At 46.9% G+C, this 19,729-nt stretch overlaps 2 long non-coding RNA genes across 3 annotated transcripts in view; both read left to right on the top strand.

The window, feature by feature from the left end:
- The window catches only part of LOC307206618, a 65,160-nt gene that overhangs the window by 34,669 nt on the left and 10,762 nt on the right, over nt 1-19,729 (top strand). For both annotated transcript variants that reach the window (XR_013834422.1, XR_013834423.1), the window contains exon 2: nt 18,377-18,526. This is a non-coding gene — a long non-coding RNA (uncharacterized lncRNA). The remainder of the gene's footprint in view (nt 1-18,376; nt 18,527-19,729) is intronic.
- LOC307206091 lies at nt 16,652-17,425 on the top strand. Its single transcript, XR_013834271.1, has 2 exons — nt 16,652-16,820; nt 17,213-17,425. It is a non-coding gene; the product is annotated as an uncharacterized lncRNA (long non-coding RNA).

Consider the following 19,729-nt stretch of genomic DNA (forward strand, 5'->3'; position numbering starts at 1 on the left):
TCCTGCAGGGGAACTACCACCATACTACAAGAAATAAATGAACGGGAAAATCCCCTATGAGCCCAAAATCACAGTCTCTCATAGCCATTCCATATGATTCAACAATGGACCCTACTTTACAAAGGTTAGCCCTCTCTTTGAAGGGCTGACCAGTCCAACCTCAGTTCAGGGCTAAGGAATTGGCCCAAAGTCCCCAGGAACTCTGGGCTCCCATTAAAGACCAGTCTTTTGCTTGCTTTATCTATCAGTGCCTCACCCCATCCAGAAAAAATAACTGGAAAGGAAATGAGTGGTGATGGTGGAGGTACCTTGGTTACTGGTCAATAGCTAGTTTTTGTCAGGCTTCAGAGAATCCAAACCCTCTCCCCCCACGGCTGGTTGCCAGGAATGGGTAAGACAAGGAAGTTCTTACCAATGTTGTTTATTCAATATTCACAGAGAGAGGCTTAGAAATTTAGCCTCCTGGAGTAATAGTGTTGCTCCAAGTGAAACCCCACCCCCTCCGTCTCTCCCATTATACGTCATCCCTACGGTGGCTGATCTGTGCCTTCTGCTTCTGAGGTCTCTACTCTCCCACTTTCCATGTCCGCCGGGTTCTGGGAGGTGTTTTTTTAATGCTTTCTAAAGACACTGAGTCTGTTAGCTGTCTCTTCCGTGGTGCTTCTTCTTCCTGATCCTCTCCCATTATTTCCCAGCTTTTCCCCTCCTCTGCCTCTGAGCTGTGACCTCCCACAAACCACTGTTGTAAATTTATACTGTCTTCCTCTTCTCTGGAAGGCCAGGCTGGGGAGGCGGTCTCCACCATTCCTCCTCTGTCCAGTCCCTGACAGTTTTATGGAAAGGCCACTTGAGAGGGTAGGTGCAGTGGGGTGGGCCAGACCCCAAACCCTTCTATGAAATGGAATGTCAGTGAGTCCTATTGCCATGCAAAATTATTCCGTTGCTTCTGGGTTGGCAAAAGGGGGTGGGGATGGGAGTAATGTAGTTGTGGGACTTCAAATTCTGATCCCTAGTCAAAGATCAGTAATTCCAAGGATAATTCTATTAGTAGTCCAGTGCCAACTTGCACAAAAGATATGAGCCTTCTTCAGGAAATCCGTATGTGTGTAAGATAAACACATAAGAGGGGGTGGTGAAGATGAGTGCATGGCCCATGCCTCCCTCGTTGCTGTTCCCATCACCTTCCAATTCTCGGAAGGCAAAGGTCTCTTGGGTCTTGAGGTCTGCAGGGGAAGTAGTAATGGGCCTAAGTCCAAGGCAAGGCAAGACCCTGGGCAGCTCCCAGTGGGCCCTGCTAGCTGAGTTTGAGGTGTTGTCCTAGCAAATGTTTAGGTTCGCCAAAAACCTTAAAAAGGCTGGCAGGGCTTGGCCTTCCGGTGGCTCCTTTGCAAAAGCTGTTTGCAGCATTCAAAGGGGCCATAGCCTATTCAGCAATTGCATGTTCCTTCGTGGTGGAGGAGCAGGAGCGGCTACTGGGAGATGATGGACCCCTCATCCAAATCAGGGTCTTCCTCGGGCCAGCACTGGGACCTGGTCGTGGCTGGTGGGGCAGCATCGTTTACCTGGCCTCCTGCCATCAGCAACGTTGTGGCTTACTGGGAAGGGTGAGGTTGGCATGGTGCAAACACACTGGTGGAAGCCCCAGATTGGCTTATCCAGTGTGTTTACCTAACACCATCCTCTCCACTGCACCACCCCTCTTCCTCCTGGTAAGCCACAGGAATGCCAGTGTTGGAAAGTCAGGTTAGCACCATGACCCTGCCCCACCAACCACTGCTGACATGACAGAGGGGCGTCCCTCTCCTGTACATGTGGAACCTTCTCACACATAGTAGAACCCTGGGATATCAGGGCTCTAAAATGCACAGGGGAAATCCACAAGTATAGGCAGTTCCCCACTTCAGAAGATCACCCTGCAGAAAATTCCTGGAATAGTGACAAAGTAGGCAGAGTCCCTACTGCCTCCCCTCACCTGAAGAGGGCTAATGTGTGACTCATTTTCAACCCTTTGCTGGGCATTCCACCAAGGAGCTGCCAGAATCCAACATACTGTAATGTCATGGTCATCCATTTTTAATTTATTCCACTTTCTTATATTGTATCGACAAGGTTTTAACAGAGACTTTGTTTACTGTCAGCCGCTCTGAGGACTCTTTTGAGGCATGCAGCAGGATATAAATGGGGGGGGGGGGAGGAAGCACACAAACAATAAATAATATCTTAGATGTGAAAGGGACTTAGGAGGAAGTTGATTTGATATAATGATCAAAAATCTGAAAAAGTCATGCAACACCAAGCATTGATGCTTCCCCTCAGACCTTTACAAAATAATTACTTTTCCTCCTCGCAAGAACCTTGACAGCCTTGCTTAATAATAATGTAATCAATATAACATCTCATAATGTCTGACCTCATTGTTGGTTCTCGAGCTCTCCCTCTCTTTTGTGCTGTTGTTTTTGCATTGGGGTTGGTGATGAGGATTTGTCTGTGAGCCAATATAGTCAGAAGGATCTCATAACTGGCTAGCTAAAGGTTTCTCAAGGCCTCACGGGAGGAGGGAAGGTTGGAGAGTGCCAGTCTTTTCTCCAGCCCCCTCACTCACAAAATTGGAGATGACCTTTGGTATGCAGCCGTATGGGGAGAGGAGGGATCTCTATAGTATCTGGACAACCCTCTGCCTCTCCTCCTCCTGTTTATTTCTCCCGAGATAGAGAAGAAGACTATGGCAGCAAGGTTCTTTTGCTAAGTCCTTGGCAGCCACCATTGTAATAGCCCACAAATGCAGTGATGTATTGTCACTCTGGGGCACTACGGGCAATTGCAGTGGTCACTGCCTGGCACACTTTGGAATGCCAGAAAAGGGGGTCCAAGCAGTGGTGGCTGGAGCCCATTAGGACAGGTAAGGTGGAAGGAAGAGAGGCCAACAGTAGGTGGAACCAGAGTCAATGACAGATGGAGCCAGAGTCAATGACAGACAGAACCAACTAATTCTAGTTTTGTCCCTATCCTCCTCTTTGCTGAACTCTGCAACAGCAACGTTGACACTCAGGAGGAGGATGTTGGCAGCCAGGACCATCTCCTGAACTTGTATACAAGGAGGTTGGCAAGTGGGGGCTGGCAGAGAGCAGACTGAGCTTGGTGGGGCAGCATCCCATATCCTCTAATGGACCAGCCTTCGCTGGGCCTAGGACAATGGTGTCAGCAGCAGTGCGCCTCCGACAGCTGCCTAATGATAATGATAATAATAATAATAATAATTTATTATTTATACCCCGCCCATCTGGCGGCTTCCATAGAAAGCAAAAATACAATAAAATATCACACGTTAAAAACTTCCCTGAACAGGGCTGCCTTAAGATGTCTTCTGAATGTCAGGTAGTTGTTAATCGCTTTGACATCTGCTGGAAGGGCGTTCCACAGGGCGGGCGCCACTACCGAGAAGGCCCTCTGCCTGGTTCCCTGTAGCTTTACTTCTCGCAGTGAGGGAACCGCCAGAAGGCCCTCGGCGCTAGACCTCAGCGTCCGGGCAGAATGATGGGGGTGGAGACGCTCCTTCAGGTATACTGGACCGAGGCCGTTTAGGGCTTTAAAGGTCAGCACCAACACTTTGAATTGTGCTCGGAAACGTACTGGGAGCCAATGTAGGTCTTTCAAGACCGGTGTTATATGGTCTCGGCGGCCGCTCCCAGTCACCAGTCTAGCTGCCGCATTCTGGATTAGTTGTAGTTTCCGAGTCACCTTCAAAGGTAGCCCCATGTAGAGTGCATTGCAGTAGTCCAAGCGGGAGATAACCAGAGCATGCACCACTCTGGCGAGACAGTCCACAGGCAGATAGGGTCTCAGCCTACGTACCAGATGGAGCTGGTAAACAGCTGCCCTGGACACAGATTTGATCTGTGCCTCCATGGACAGCTGTGAGTCCAAAATGACTCCCAGGCTGCGCACCTGGTCCTTCAGGGGCACAGTTACCCCATTCAGGACCAGGGAATTCTCCACACCTGCCCGCCTCCTGTCCCCCAAAAACAGCACTTCTGTCTTGTCAGGATTCAACCTCAATCTGGTAGCCGTCATCCATCCTCCAACCGCCTCCAGACACTCACACAGGACCTCCACCGCCTTCACTGGTTCTGATTTAAAGGAGAGGTAGAGCTGGGTATCATCCGCATACTGATGAACACCCAGCCCAAACCTCCTGATGATCTCTCCCAGCGGCTGCATGTAAATGTTGAAAAGCATGGGGGAGAGGACAGAACCCTGAGGCACCCCACAAGTGAGAGCCCAGGGGTCTGAACACTCATCCCCCACCACCACTTTCTGAACACGGCCCAGGAGGAAGGAGCGGAACCACTGTATGACAGTGCCCCTAGCTCCCAGCCCCTCAAGACGGTCCAGAAGGATGTTATGGTCGATGGTATCAAACGCCGCTGAGAGATCCAGCAGAACTAGGAAACAGCTCTCACCTTTGTCCCTAGCCCGCCGAAGATCATCAACCAGTGCGACCAAGGCAGTTTCAGTCCCATGATGAGGCCTGAATCCCGACTGGAAGGGATCCAAATGGTCCGCTTCTTCCAGGCGTGCCTGGAGTTGTTCGGCCACCGCTCGCTCAATCACCTTGCCCAAGAATGGAAGATTTGAAACTGGGCGATAGTTGGCCATCGTGGCCGCATCTAAAGATGGTTTTTTAAGAAGCGGTTTAATAACCGCCTCTTTCAGCGGGTCTGGGAAGGCTCCCTCACGGAGGGAAGCGTTCACCACCCCACGAAGCCCATCGCCCAGTCCTTCCCGGCTAGCTTTTATAAGCCAGGATGGGCAAGGATCCAGGAGACAGGTGGTTGGCTTCACTCGTCCAAGCAGCCTGTCCACATCCTCGGAGGTAACAGATTGGAATTGATCCCACTCAACTTGACTAGACAGAACTCTAGCACTCTCCCGCCCCGGCCCTGCTCCCACGGTGGAGTCTACTTCTTCCCGAATCTGAGCGATTTTATCTGCAAAAAACTTTGCAAAATCATTGCAGGAGAACATGTGGCCCGTACTGGGCCCCGATGTTGCAGGTGGTTCCACTAAATTGTGAACCACCTGAAAAAGTCTCCTGCTGCTGTTTTCTGCAGATGCAATAGAGGCGGTGAAGAAATTCTTCTTCGCCGTCGCTATCGCCACTTGGTAGGCTCGACGTTGAGCTCTAACCTGTGTCCGGTCAGATTCGGAATGAGTTATCCGCCACCGGCGCTCTAGCCGTCTCAACGATTGTTTCATTGCCCTCAGATCCGTGGAAAACCACGGGGCTGTCCGGGCTCCATGCAATCGGAGAGGGCGCTTCGGAGCCAAACAGTCAATAGCCCTGGTTAACTCCACATTCTAGTGGGCCACCAGGGAATCGGCTGAAAGGCCATCAACATGGGATAAAGCATCCCCTACCACTCTCTGGAAACCATTTGGATCCATTAAGTGGCGGGGGCGGACCATCCGAATTGGTCCCACCTCCCTGATGTCCTCTCTTGTGATTTGCTTCCCCTTGCTCCTACCCATCACCACAACTTTACCTCAGAGTAAGAGGCATGGATAGGTGGTCTCCTTTTCATTGTGTATCCTTGTCTCCTGAAGTACCTTGCTGGGATCTTCAGACAATTGTCTTTCCCCTGTGAAGTTGGAGATGCCTTCCTGTGGTGTAGGTCCATTGCTCTTGAGCATCTTGAACACATGGCTCTCTTCACTACAGGAAGCACATTGTTTCCCCTCCTTGCCACTGGTGTTCCTGTTGATGGAGGCTGGTCCACTCAGGATATGGGATGCCTGTACTGAAATAGGGTTATAATTTTCAGTATGCTACTGTCCCCTGCGTGGGATACAGGTGGCGCAGTGGTCTAAACCACAGAGCCTAGGACTTGCCAATCAGAAGGTTGGTGGTTTGAATCCCCGCGACAGGTTGAGCTCCCGTTGCTCGGTCCCTGCTCCTGCCAACCTAGCAGTTCGAAAGCACATCAAAGTGCAAGTAGATAAATAGGTACTGCTCTGGCGGGAAGGTAAACGGCGTTTCCGTGCGCTGTTCTGGTTTCACCAGAAGTGGCTTAGTCATACTGGCCACATGACCTGGAAAAACTGTCTGAGGACAAACGCCAGCTCCCTCGGCCTGTAAAGCGAGATGAGCACCACAACCCCAGAGTCGTCTGTGACTGGACTTAACTGTCAGGGGTCCTTTACCTTCTTTACTCTCCCTCACCGGGATCAAATGGCAGCCAGTCACGCTCACAGAAGAAAGAAATGGAAGTGCTGGGGATAGCAATGGGTAGGGAGCTAACTTTGTTCCCCAGTGGCCTCAGGCATAGGATACCCACCCTGCCCCTGTCTGCATAACTCCCCCCCCCCAAAGTGGTTCTGTTTCAGAGTCATGCTGAAAAGAGGCAAACCTCTATGTAGAGTGGCTGGTTTTAACATAGAGCCAGAGAGAGCATGTCAGGTAATTGATAAGATCAGGAAGTTGTCAGGGGAAAAAAGACAGATCTGATTTGTCAACCAAAGCAGAACTCACTGGGTGGCCTTAGGCAAGCCTCGGCTCTCTCAGGGACAAATGACATGAGATGCGGGAAAATTATGATTCCATTTCCCTGGCTTTTTTTAAACACAGCTGTCAGGAGGAGAATTTGGATTGGAGCTGGGACATATAGAAGTTAACCCTCTCGCCCATGCCATTTCCCCACTCAATCTGCTAAAGGTCCCAGTGCGGTGGGTGTGGGAAGGCAGCTAGCCTTTTCCAAATCCTCCATCCTGTGTGCTGCTACATGGACCTGCAGATTCCACCACCCTCTTTGCCAATCACCTTTCCTGATCATAGAATCATAGAACTGCAGAGTTGGAAGTGATCTTGAGGATTATCTAGGTCAACCTCCTTCAATGCAGGAATATGCTACTGTCCCGTATAGGGATCAAACTTACAAACTTGGTATTATTAGCACCAGGCTCTAATCCAGGGGTCAGCAAACTTTTTCAGCAGGGGGCCGGTCCACTGTCCCTCAGACCTTGTGGGCGGCCACACTATATATATATTTTTTTGGGGGGGATGAATGAATTCCTATGCCCCACAAATAACCCAGAGATGCATTTTAAATAAAAGCACACATTCTACTCGTGTGAAAACACCAGGCAGGCCCCACAAATAACCCAGAGATGGTCATCTAAGAGGGTCTTCCATCTGTACCAAAAGTGATGTGGTTTGCTGAACGTGTCATGAGCCCGTAAGGCTCTTTGTTCATTTTATAAAAATTGCTCCCAAAGCACCTTGGGGAAACATCAGACCAATGAGGACCCGATTTGCACTCTTGGTCTGCTGAAAGCAATAGAAATCATTTGAAGCTGTGCAGGTAAGCACTGAACTGCTTCCCCTCCAATCATAGGTTTGGAAAGGTAGCTATTTTCTGTACTTCCTTGAATGATGGTTTTTATGGCATTGGGAAGCATATATTACCTTCTTACTGTGTTGGGAATTATACAGATAAGTTTCAGTAAATTTAATAACAGCTAAATGGATCATTCTCAACAATGGCAGGGTTATATCTCTCAATCTGTACTCTTTCAGATTAAGTAGGAGTGTTTGGCAACCAGACTCGCCAGCTGCAGAGCACTCGGAATGCTCTGCCCTGTGGTTTCAGTGCCTATTTATATCTTTACAGAAACTTGTGCTGAAAACCAACAGTTTTTCAAAATGGACAGCTAATGGTAGACACCCCACGGGTATGGATTTTTGGTCAATGGGTTGTTTGCATTATCAGGAAAAGCTGCTTTCTGCTTGTCTTTTGCCGTTCTTTACAGGTCATCACCCAAGGCCCTGCATTACCCTTCAGTTCTGGACCCTCTCCTTAAAATGTTCTGCAGACACGTTCTCATATGCATTATAGGTTAGAGCTTTGCAAGCTGTCAGCTGAGCTGCTGAGAATTTATGGAGCATTCCAACCGCTGCACAGTAAGACGTGTGTTTTAAAATGCCCATCATCTGTGTTAAAAGTTAAATGGAGAGTGTCATTGCCAGTCAGTGTTGCTAGCATCCAGCTGAATGGGACCATCAGCCAGCTAATAAAATGGAAGGACAGCTTGTTATATTTAGATCCATGACCGGCTAAGACATTTTGCCGCCTGAGGCAGGACAACAAATGCCCCCCTCCACACAAATCAAGGAAAGCAAATGGTGCCCTGTCCCAAGCCAAGCTGCATACTACCCATGTTGTTTTGGCACCTGAGACAAGTGCCTCTCCCTATAAGTAAAAATACAGTAAAAGGAATTAGATAATTAACAATTTAATTGCCTTTTCATGTCACTGCCTCACTCTGCCTAATAGTAGGGCCAGCCCTGTTTAGATCTATATAGGTAATCTAAACCTATATGAATTCAGCCTCTTGCTGTTACTTCTCCCCTAACGTTACATTCTTTCTGTTGCTGCTTGATCATTGGTTCAGGATTTTTAAATAAATATGCCATGTTTGTCTTTCCAGAGGCTGCCATGTTTGACAATCAGGGCTAGCACAAGGGCAAGTCTGCTCTGATTTAATATTTATTTCAGATTTCACATTTCTGGTATTCCAGCATGCCATTGTTTGTAATTAAGAAGAACAGAAACTTGCTTTAGATTGTGCTTTGCTTGGTGGTCTTTTGTTTTTCCAGTACTGTTCCCTGACTAGTGACAGCGGGACAGAGAAAGGTAGCCTTTTACTGAGCTCTGTAAACTTCATGGGGCTTGTCAATATGTAATGCTGTACTTGTGATTCATACCACTGAACTTTTAGCTATGCCAGCATGTCTTTGGAATTCTATGGGAATTACTGCAGGAAGCCTACTTGGCTGACTCCTTCCTGTCCATTCAGAAGCCTGCAAAAATCTGTCCTTTTTCAGAAGACTTGCACTATCTTCCTGTTATTATCAATGATCCTGCACTGAGCAGGTGATTGGAAGAGTTTTGGGGTTCTTAGCCCTGAACTCTTGGCTATGGCACAAACAAACGAACAAAAAGCCTTTCACTTTAGCAGTGTTGTGATAGGGGCTTTTCATGTTGACTCAAGCTCCAAAATGCTGGAAAATTTCAGCTGTGAAGGGCTGTGCAATTCAGCTGGCTCATCCTTAACAAAGCATTAGAAGCTGCCTTATAGAGAGTCAGGCCATTGGCTTATCTACCTAAGTATTGTCTACTTGGACTCACAGTGACCCTCCAGGGTTTCAGGCAGGTTTTTCTCTCTCCCAGCCCTGCTTGGAGATGCTAAAGATTGAATCTGGGATTTTCAGCAGATGCTCTAGTACTAAGCCACAGCCCTTCCCCAAAGGGCATGGGGCAACATTTAGGGCTGCATAATTAACTCCGGTTGCTCGGTCCCAGCTCCTGCCCACCTAGCAGTTCAAAAGCACGTCAAAGTGCAAGTAGATAAATAGGTACCACTCCAGCGGGAAGGTAAACGGCGTTTCCGTGTGCTGCTCTGGTTCTCCAGAAGCGCCTTAGTGATGCTGGCCACATGACCTGGAAGCTGTACGCCGGCTCCCTCGGCCTATAAAGCGAGATGAGCGCCGCAACCCCAGAGTCGGCCATGACTGGACCTAATGGTCAGGGGTCCCTTTACCTTTACCTAATTAACTCCAAACTCCCTTCCAACTCTGTTATACTACTGCTGTGGCTGCTTACTTTCTATCTACAGTGGTACCTCAGTTTACGAACTTAACCCATTCCGGAAGTCCGTTCTTAAACCGAAACCGTTCTTAAACCGAGGTGCGCTTTCCCTAATGAGGCCTCCATCCAACAGTGCCCTTCTACCATTCCGCTTCCGTTCTTAGACCAAGGTAAAGTTCACAAAACCAGAACACTACTTCTGGTTTTGCGGAGTTCGTAAACTGAATCGTTCGTAAACAGGTATGTTCTTAAACCGAGGGACCACCGTATAGTTTTTGTTGAGCTTTAGTTTGACTGCGGTCCACTTTGCATGTAACAATAAGCCAAACCATGACTTAGATTAGCAGCAGAACTGGAGCAGGAGGAAAAGAGCAGCTATCTCCTTTTCAGGAGCCCATACTTGTGTGTGTTCCTGCTAAGCAATGATTTGGCTTAGCGTTGCATGCAAAACAGGCCTCTAATGGCTTTATATTGTGCAGTACTGGGTTTGAGAGCCTGTTTTCAGGCCAATCAAAAGGGCTGTAATTGGCCAAATCATAGCAAATGAGCACAAATCATCGGGGATTTCTATTTTCTGCCCCTTTGAGATGAATGGGATTTACCCGGGGAACCTAGATGCTAATTTTGATCAGTTTACCTGATGTTCATTTCAGTTTCATTGGTATCATTTCTTGAAGTAGGACTTGAGGAATTTGTAACAGAAAAGCCAGTAATAAATACATCACATGACTACATAGTAAAAGTGTATTTCTAACTCTTTTCATGGAGCTTGCATAAGGGAACCTGATGGCACTTCATGGCCTCCAATAGAAAAATGAAGAGAAAGAAGATATTGAACTACAAAATCATAACTTCAATCTTGGAGACATTGAATGCAATCTATCATTAATTTTTAAAAAGTAACTCCTCTCCTTTAATACATATATTTGCTGGAAGAATTTATAACATGATGGATAAAACCATATGGTTGGAAGATCTGAAGATCATTTGTCACTATCAAGTCTATTTTGTAGTTTGATGTTTTTTGTACTGGTAATAGTTATAGGTGATTCTTTAATGTTTACCAGTGGCTGGAAGATGCTTGGTGAAATCAGTGTTGATGGTTTGGGATGACTGGTTGGGTCTGAAGAGAAATGTTATGGCAGATAGAAATCGCTTGACAGAGGTGATAGATGTCTTAGTTTTTCAGCTGGGAGACCAAAAAGGAGGATAGTGGATTCCATGCTGTTTGCTTTTGGGCAAACGGGTGCTGCTTTTTTACTAGAAGCAGAAATTGTATTATATAGCTGAATCTCAAGCTTTGGGAAATGTGCAGTCATTCATTTCATGATAGAAACCCACAAAATCCCCACAAAATTTGTATTGTTCTTTGTCTTCAGCAAGACCAATATAGATGCAAAACAGCAGTTTTGAACAGTGATTCATTGAAGCAAAAATGTTTCAAGACATTGTCATGGGGCACGAAACCTGAATCTGAATGTTGTGCTTATTCATGGTCACAATCCAAAAGAGACAATAGCTTAAGTTCTAACGCTGATGGAGCTTTGGAGAGGGGGGGAGGCGACGAGGCTTTTTCTGCTCCACTGTTTCGGCTCCTGGGCTTTCATTTCTGGGTCAGAGTTGTCCTGAGGACTTTTTGAGCCATGTTGGCAGGGTATAAATTTAGTAAGGAAGGAAAATGAGTAATATTTATGCCATATTCCATCTGTCGGAACTGTAATGAAAACTAGCAAAGGGCATAAGGAAGTCCAGTCCTAAGTCTCTGCTCCAAGGGATCCCTTCAATGTGGCAACAAAAAATGAGTAGAGAGGAGCTTCTTTTCATGAATAGTTTGGGCAGCATCAAAGAGACCCCCTTTTCACAATTTTTCAGTACGCGCTTCAAAAGAAGGTTATTATGTACTGAGCTGAATCCTAGAACAATAGGATCCAGAATGCAGCAGTTTGATTGGTCCACAGGAGCCACCCAATCCAGCTCCAGGTGGAAGTGAATCAGCGACCTGATTGGCCTGCAGGAGCAGCCAATCAGGCTTCTGGAGGAAGTGAGTCCACAGCCAGATTGGCCTACAGGAGCAGCCCAGAATTAGCCGATCACATGGGGCCCATTGTGTAAATAATGTATATATAGCTAGACGTTTTGGGGGAAGTTTCATTCATTGCTACTATGAGCTGAATAAAGAGCATGAAATTCACACTCGACTCCGAGTATATTTCAGAGGTCAACGGTATTTGCCAAGTCAGGAAACATAGGGTAGAATCCAACATTGCGCTAAGGAGTTAGTGGGATTCCTTGTGCTGGCTTCTACTATGACAACTCAGTTGAATCCAACCCATTGTCCTCACTTCTGATTGGTTTTGTGTGCTTTCAGTGACATCATCACGAGGCCAAATCTGATAGGCTAAGCAGTGCTTTGACCTTGTCCTGTTTACTCTATAAACCTCTATTGGTTGGGATAATTCATGTGCCTAATTAAGGAAGTTGAAGATGTAGTAAAACATTTTTTTGGGTAAAATCTTTTTTGTTCAGTTTTGCACTCTGCATCAGCTTTCTTTATAGTCCATCTTTCCCTTCCATACATCACTACTGGGAAAACCATAGGTTTAACTATACGGACCTTTGTTGGCAAGGTCTCTCATCTCATCTCATCTCATCTCATCTCATCTCATCTCATCTCATCTCATCATCTAATCTTATCATTTGCCAAAGCAGCTGACAACAGGGAAAGTGTAGCAGCAAACAGGGTTAAAAAGATGAAGGGAAGATTCTTACAATGCAGTCCCACCCCCAGACATATTCCTGAGCTCCCAGAAGCACAGCTTTCAACCTGGAAATCAATATCCGAGAACATTCCCACAACCCTGGTGGCAACTGTAAAGCCAAAAGACAGAGAGCCATAGTGTAACATCATCTGCAAAGGACAAGAGCCTCTCATCATTAACACTTGGCAGGTTAAAGCCAATTCAGTGATGGATCAGGCTGCTTGTTCTCTTCCCAGAGGACAGAGTTTTAAACACAGCGTGGTTCTTGTAAAGTACTCTATCCAATGTTTGGTCTTGTTCCTCATGTACTCCCTCACATGTGGTGTTGCATACAGACTTAACACAAGTGTTTTCCCACTTACATTTATTGATTGACTTCAATATTCATTATTAAAATTTTAAAAAAGCCCTGTAGGAAACAGGCAGAACCGTGGCATGAAAAAATATATATTCAGTTAACGTGAATCACCTTTATGCTGGCAGGAAGGCCCACAGTACTTGGGTTGGTTCTGCTCAGAAACGGCTCTGATTTCCTTGATTCCCACTGAATTGTATTTCCCCGGCGAGTGTGTTTAATTGTGTTAAGTACCGAAATAGCCACGACTCGAAACCATCAGGGCTGGCTTTAATAGAACAACAGCATGCCGACCTTTTTTGAAAGGAGGAATGAAACACTTAGTCCTTTTCTTCCCTGCAGCGAGATGCACTGAACCATGTTCATTACCCAGAGAATTCTCAATATCACATTCAGTTCCTCTTGCTGTAAAGCCTAATTACTATTCCATAGGGAAAAGCCAAGAGACAAACTCTATCAAAGAAAATCTGGAAGCGTTTCCCTGTGTCCTCAGGGGGACAGCAATGGACAAGGATTCATCTGCCCCAATCCAAGGGTCTCTGAGTTTCTTTACTGAGATATCCATCCTATCCCAAGAGCTTGCCGTGGTTTATACTTGTCTAATTTTACCTTCACAAGAATCCTGCAATTAAGGCTAGGCTGAGAGAGACGCCAATTTGCCCATCGACCAATGAGCTTCATGGCTGTCCTAGGAAACATTTGAACCCAGTTTCCTACATTCACCTTTTTTCATACTTTAACAAAAAGTGGGCTGACCTCTAAAATCCTTCAGATTGTATGGAAAGAAGTCCCTACCAGAGAAGAATGGCAAACTAAGCTATTGGATTATACTGAAATGGGAAAACTAACCGGAAAGCTCAGGAACCAAGAAGACGAAAACTTCAATAAAGAATGGGAAATTTTTATAATTTACTTGAGAGGCCACTGTAAGCAGATGAAAACATTAGCAGGACTGCAATAACACTTGTAATGTAGAATATATTATGGATAAAATGGAGAGACATAAAATATGGAAGATGAAATAATATGCAATTGAAAAGGTTTATAATAGGACCCATGGAGGGAAAGGTGGGAAGTCTAGAGATTCGGAGAAATCTCCAACTATGGATATGTATTTTGTATTGTTATAACTCTATACTTGTAAAATCAAACAAAAATTATTTCAAAAAAAAAAAAAAGATAAAATCCTTCAGATTGTACGTACAGGCTGCACCACTTCAGACCGCATGTTTCGAATGCTTCAGAGCTCAGAAATGTTCTGCCCATGGAGAGCTAGAATCCTAGCCTCTTAACAGTAAAGGTTATCTTAACTACCAGAGGCCGAACTAAATAAGAATGTCTTAGCCTGGCATCTAAAACCTGACAACAATGTCACCAGGCATGTTTCCCCAAGATGAGCATTCCACAAATGCCCGTTCTTCTGGCTGGCCTCTGCAGTGATGCACAGCTTTTAATGGTGTGGGTCATGAATTCTCCTTCTTACTGTATTGTTGGGTGAGCATTGTAATGAATTTTGCATTGGATAGTGACTTTAAATGTTATGGCTTCCAATCGGTTTGTATTTTATCATGCTAAATCACTTGGAGATTTGGAGACTTGGTTGTATGAAGCAACTAACATATATAAAAGGTAAAGGGACCCCTGACCATTAGGTCCAGTCGTGACCGACTCTGGGGTTGCGGCACTCATCTCGCTTTACTGGCCGAGGGAGCCGGCGTACAGCTTCCAGGTCATGTGGCCAGCATGACTAAACTGCTTCTGGCGAACCAGAGCAGCACACGGAAACGCCGTTTACCTTCCCACCGGAGCAGTACCTATTTATCTACTTGCACTCTGACGTGCTTTTGAACTGCTAGGTTAGCAAGAGCAGGGACCGAGCAACGGAAGCTCACCCCGTTGCGGGAATTCGAACCGCCGACCTTCTGATCGGCAAGTCCTAGGCTCTGTGGTTTAACCCACAGTGCCACCCGGGTTCCATAACTAACATATATAGTAATTAATAAATAAGCAAATCATTATATGTTGTCCACCATCCTGGAATCTATTGGATGAAGGACAGCAGACATATGTTTTGAATCAACAAACAATTCAAGCATGGTCCAAAGAATAGGCTCGTATGCAGAGAATTGTCAGCTCAGAGGCCAAGTTCTGTCTGCCAGGTCTCAGGGTAGCATAGTGAGTAAGACTTGGAAACACGGTTGTTTCTTTCTGCCGCAGTTGATTGTCTAGTATCTTTTGGGGAGATTTGTGTCAAATTGAGAGGAAAGATTGGTGTTGAGGTGGGGAGGCATACACTAAGTCCCACGGAATTAATTTCACAAAGTATTGCTCTCTCCCCTCACCACCCCCTGCAAGAACAGACTTTTCATAATTATAGCAAGAAACCTGCCAGTGCAAATGGCTTTAATTGTTTTTAAATAAGGCAGACAGCGCTGCCTCTAATTAGAAGAAAAGCTCCCTGCTTTGAAGGACCTTTATTTCCATGCTAATGTCGGCACACTGCTGCAGCTTGATGTTTGTTTTTGGAATTGGCCTTGTTTTAGGCAGAAGTTTCCAAAAGGGTCAAACGCTGGAAATTCTGTGAGCAGTTTGGATCTACCTGAGGAAGCAAGCACCTGCAGGCTGACTCAGAAAAGCTACGATGCGAACCACAGGGAACGAAATGCTTGGGACAACAGTTGTAGGGACCCAACAGAGTATCTGACCTGGGGTGGGGACTTGGTTTTCAGAAGTAATGAACTCCCCTGCACATACTTGGGAGTTTTTGTGTATTCTTTTGCATCTGAAGCAGGATGTGTCCCCACCCCCAAAAAAAAAGAAGGAAAGAAAATTGTTTGGACATAGTAATCCAGAGGACAGCAAACTTTTTCAGCAGGGAGCCAGTCCACTGTCCCTCAAACTTTGTAGGGGGCCGGACTATATTTTGGGGAAGAAAAAGAAATAAAGAATGAATTCCTATGCCCCACAAATAACCCAGAGATACATTTTAAATAAAAGGACAAATTCTGCTCATGTAAAAACACGCTGATTCCTGAACCGTCTATGGCCGGATTTAGAAGGCGATTGGACCGGATCCAGCCCCCAGGCCTTAGTTTGCCTACCCATCTAGTAATCTGTGACAGATCGTGTGGAGAAATGGCAGACCTGGTGCAGGGGTAGAGGAAGGGTGGTACGTTGGGTACGGGCCACCCTGGGTCTCACCACTGAGGGGGTGACAAAATGCCGGGCGGCGCTCACCGCGGGGCCTGCAGCGCACCAGAGCCATGTGTCTCTACTGGGAGAGACACAGTGGCTTGGGCGCATGCAGGCTCCATGCTGCCCAGATAGTCCGCCCACTGCCTCCCCCCCCCCAGCTGTAGGGCAGCTGAGTGGGAGGAGGTATGCAGACTCCAGAGGCCCCGCAGTGCACCCGCCCCTTTGGGCAGCTTGCCCCATCCCTGGGCGTTCCACCCCAGAAGCCTGAGCGGCTTCCTCCGCTGCTGACCCGGTGTCATGAACACAGAGTCTAGTAGTGACCAGGACACTGGGTGAGAGGTTACTGGGTCACTGGCTAAGGAGCCAGATCTGGTTCCTGATTCTGGTGGTGGTGATCAGGGTTCTAGTGAAGCTGTGGCTGACAGGCCAGGACATTCTGAACTAGATCCCACAGCACAACTGCCATAGAACTAGAGCCAGGGCTTTTGCGGGTACCTTCCTTGTATCCAAGAAGTCAAGTGCTTCCTAAATTATCTTGCCAGCCCAAGGGTGCAAGGGAGTGCAAGAGGCGTTGGTCCTCTAAGGAATCTAGATCTCAAAAAGTGGGTGGCGCCAAGGAGATGTGGACTGGAGCCAGAGGCTCAAAAGTCCTCTGTTCACTTCCGGCCATCTCCATGGTGCTGTAGCAACTAATGTGTCATTAACATATGAGAGTGCTGGAGGTGAAATAGTTAAACAGGTTACCCAATCAGAACCCAGGGGGGTGGAATCAGAGGGACTATAAAACCAGCTCTGGGAGGGGTGAAGGGGAAGTTTGTTGGGTGGGTGGTTGGAGTGGGAGTGAATTGGGATAGAGTCTGTGGGTAGGTTGAGTTAAAGGTAAAGATAAAGGTACCCCTGCCCGTACGGGCCAGTCTTGACAGACTCTGGGGTTGTGCGCCCATCTCACTTAAGAGGCCAGAGGCCAGCGCTGTCCGGAGACACTTCCGGGTCACGTGGCCAGCGTGACGAAGCTGCTCTGGCCAGAGCCAGAGCCAGAGCCAGAGCCGCACACGGAAACGCCGTTTACCTTCCCGCTGGTAAGCGGTCCCTATTTATCTACTTGCACCCAGAGGTGCTTTCGAACTGCTAGGTTGGCAGGCGCTGGGACCGAGCAGCGGGAGCGCACCCCGCCGCAGGGATTCGAACCGCCGACCTTTCGATCGGCAAGCCCTAGGCGCTGAGGCTTTAACCCACAGCGCCACCTGCGTCCCACAGAGGTTGAGTTAGTGTAGCGAAATAAGCGGAGTCAGGAACAGTTAGGAGCTAGGAAGACAAGGAAATATCTGAGAGGTGGTTTAGTGAGTGAGAGCAGGTAGCGGAAGTTATAGGTCTGGATAGGCACCCCATGATTGTAATGGACCAGTACCGTTTATGAAACCACACGCTTGTTAAACTGCAATAAATAAACAGAAGTTTATGTTCCAATTTAACCCTGCCTGGACTCAGTATTGTACCAGGTAGGGCCTGGGTAGTGGCAGCGAGAAATAAAGTGGTGGCACAGGGATCAACAGACGGTGAAACGTCCGGGGACCCTGTGTGATCACTACAACTAAGGATGGAGTTTTCTGAAAATCTCAATGCCCAGCTTATCTGCATGGATTTCCGCCCCCTAATTCCCCATTCACTCCTTAATGAGAAGCAAGGTGTCTTCCCCCCCATTTCAGCTAAAGATGCAAACAATTGTTGCATTTCATACACATTATTACGGTATCGTACAAATATTATTCGCTCCAGATTTCCTAAAGCAACCAGCACATTAACAGCAGCAACAAAAATGCATGAGCAGCTGAGAGTTTGATCCAGTTGGAACTGTCAAATTCTGTGTATGAATCTATTTAAAACTGATGCCTGCCTCATCCCTAATGACAGCTGACTTACTTTGCCCCGTGGGATCCTTATGAAGCCAGAAAATTTGAACACAAATGTCTCTTGTTCCACAGTGTTCAGGAAATTAGCTAAGCCACATGTCCCAAACACCTTCTTATTGGGGTCAGGGAAGGCTTGGGGAAGGGAATTCAACTTGTGGAAGGAGGTGTTTTTCTGCCTGTCTTCCCTGTTCTTCAGTGTCTCTTGCCTCCCAAAAAGCTTTTTCCAGAGAGTTGGGACCCTCTGTGTGTGGCATGAGGGACTGCAGCTTGTTGAAGGAATTGGTGGAAACTTAGAGATGCCCCTCACCTTCGGATCCAGTCTGCGTGGTGAAGATGTATGTACTATATCCTATCCATTTTGTTAAATTTTCCCCGTCGTGGAGTATGGACGGTCACCCAATTTTCTTTTCTGATTTTCCTTTCAAATTCCAAGACTCTCTTTCCCTCCAGAGTTTGAGCTGACAAAGCCCAGAGGTACAACTCATTAACATTTCAAAAACTTGTTCTCCACAGCCTTCCTTTGATGTCTGTGGCGTCTTGAGAAAGGAGTCTTTATGCCTATCCTGACATCCTTTGGCCTCTCCCGAGTTGAAATGGAAGCCCTTAGAAAACTGTTAGTAGATTCATGTGTGTGTGGAGACAACTTGCAGCTCAGGAAATGAGGTTTGTGGACAAGCCTGAGGGCCCTGTATATCCCAACAATTTTATTTGTAGAGCTTAACTACTGAAAGTTTGATCTGGCAAGTAATGTCCTGGTTTGCAACCCTAGGTGAATAGGGGTTCTCCCCTGTACCTTTCCTTGACTTTAATGTAATTAGAATTTGTTAAGTCCTGATAAATACAATTGAAAACATAGGCTCAAGGGTTTGTGTTCCTGGGTGAATAAACATTATAAGCAGAAGAGGGAAATATAATTGCTCATTATAACATACTGCCTTAGATCCAACCAACTCTCCACGGTGTGGGTTGCCACCGCCCGGGGCAGTGCAGAACAGGGTTGAGTAGAAGGAGGGAAAGGGCTGGAGTACACATGGACATTCAACTGCCTAATGGTGTCTATGTCACCCAGGAGACCACAGCCACAGAGATCAGAAAAGAAAAGTCATTCCGTTGTCTGTAGAGGTCACTTCGTGGTTCACACAAAATGAAAGTGCACAGCTGTATGGAGGCAACACCGGGTGTTGACATTTTGTACCCCTAACAACTGTTAGAATTCCTGCTCCATTATTGCAGTCATGGGATTGTTGTCTTTCACATGATTTGACTCCCCAGAGTGGGAAGTGACAGAGACAGGATGTTTGTGTTACTGTGTTCCGTGAAGTGGGACTATTGTCCTTTGTTTTTTTCTCTTTGCTGTCTGATGCTAGAGAGAGAGAGGGAGCCATGTTGCAGTGCTCCGTGTGTGTTTATATGTAAATAAAGTAGATTAGCCAAAATGCTGAGTTGCTGAGGTCTGTTACGCAAAGCTGTGAAGACTCTGCAGATCTGTAAGTGTGCCAATGTCTGTTGGCATCAGTAGCTGTGATGTTCGGGCTGAAGAAAGCTTTTGAAGCTCCCGAACGATCGACCAGGAGGGAGAGAACATGCCAGTCAGGCATGTGTCTCTGCAGGGTCCTACTTGAGTGTAGGCTGAGCTCCTGACATCAACTACCCCTCTGGCCCCTCCCAGCTACATCACTGGGGCTCCTTCCTTTTGTGGAAGGAATTGGGATCTGGTGGAGGATTCTGCTGGTAGTATACAAGGAACATTTTTTCACTGATCTTCCCTCCCCCTGTGCCGCCTCTTTTGCTGCCCCAGAGAGTTACCCAACCCTCTGGAACAGATTTTCAAGTAGTAAGAGGGCTGCAGGGGGAAGAGGAGATTCA

Source organism: Podarcis cretensis (assembly GCF_951804945.1).
Source record: "Podarcis cretensis genome assembly, chromosome: 17".
Classification (NCBI taxonomy): domain Eukaryota; kingdom Metazoa; phylum Chordata; class Lepidosauria; order Squamata; family Lacertidae; genus Podarcis; species Podarcis cretensis.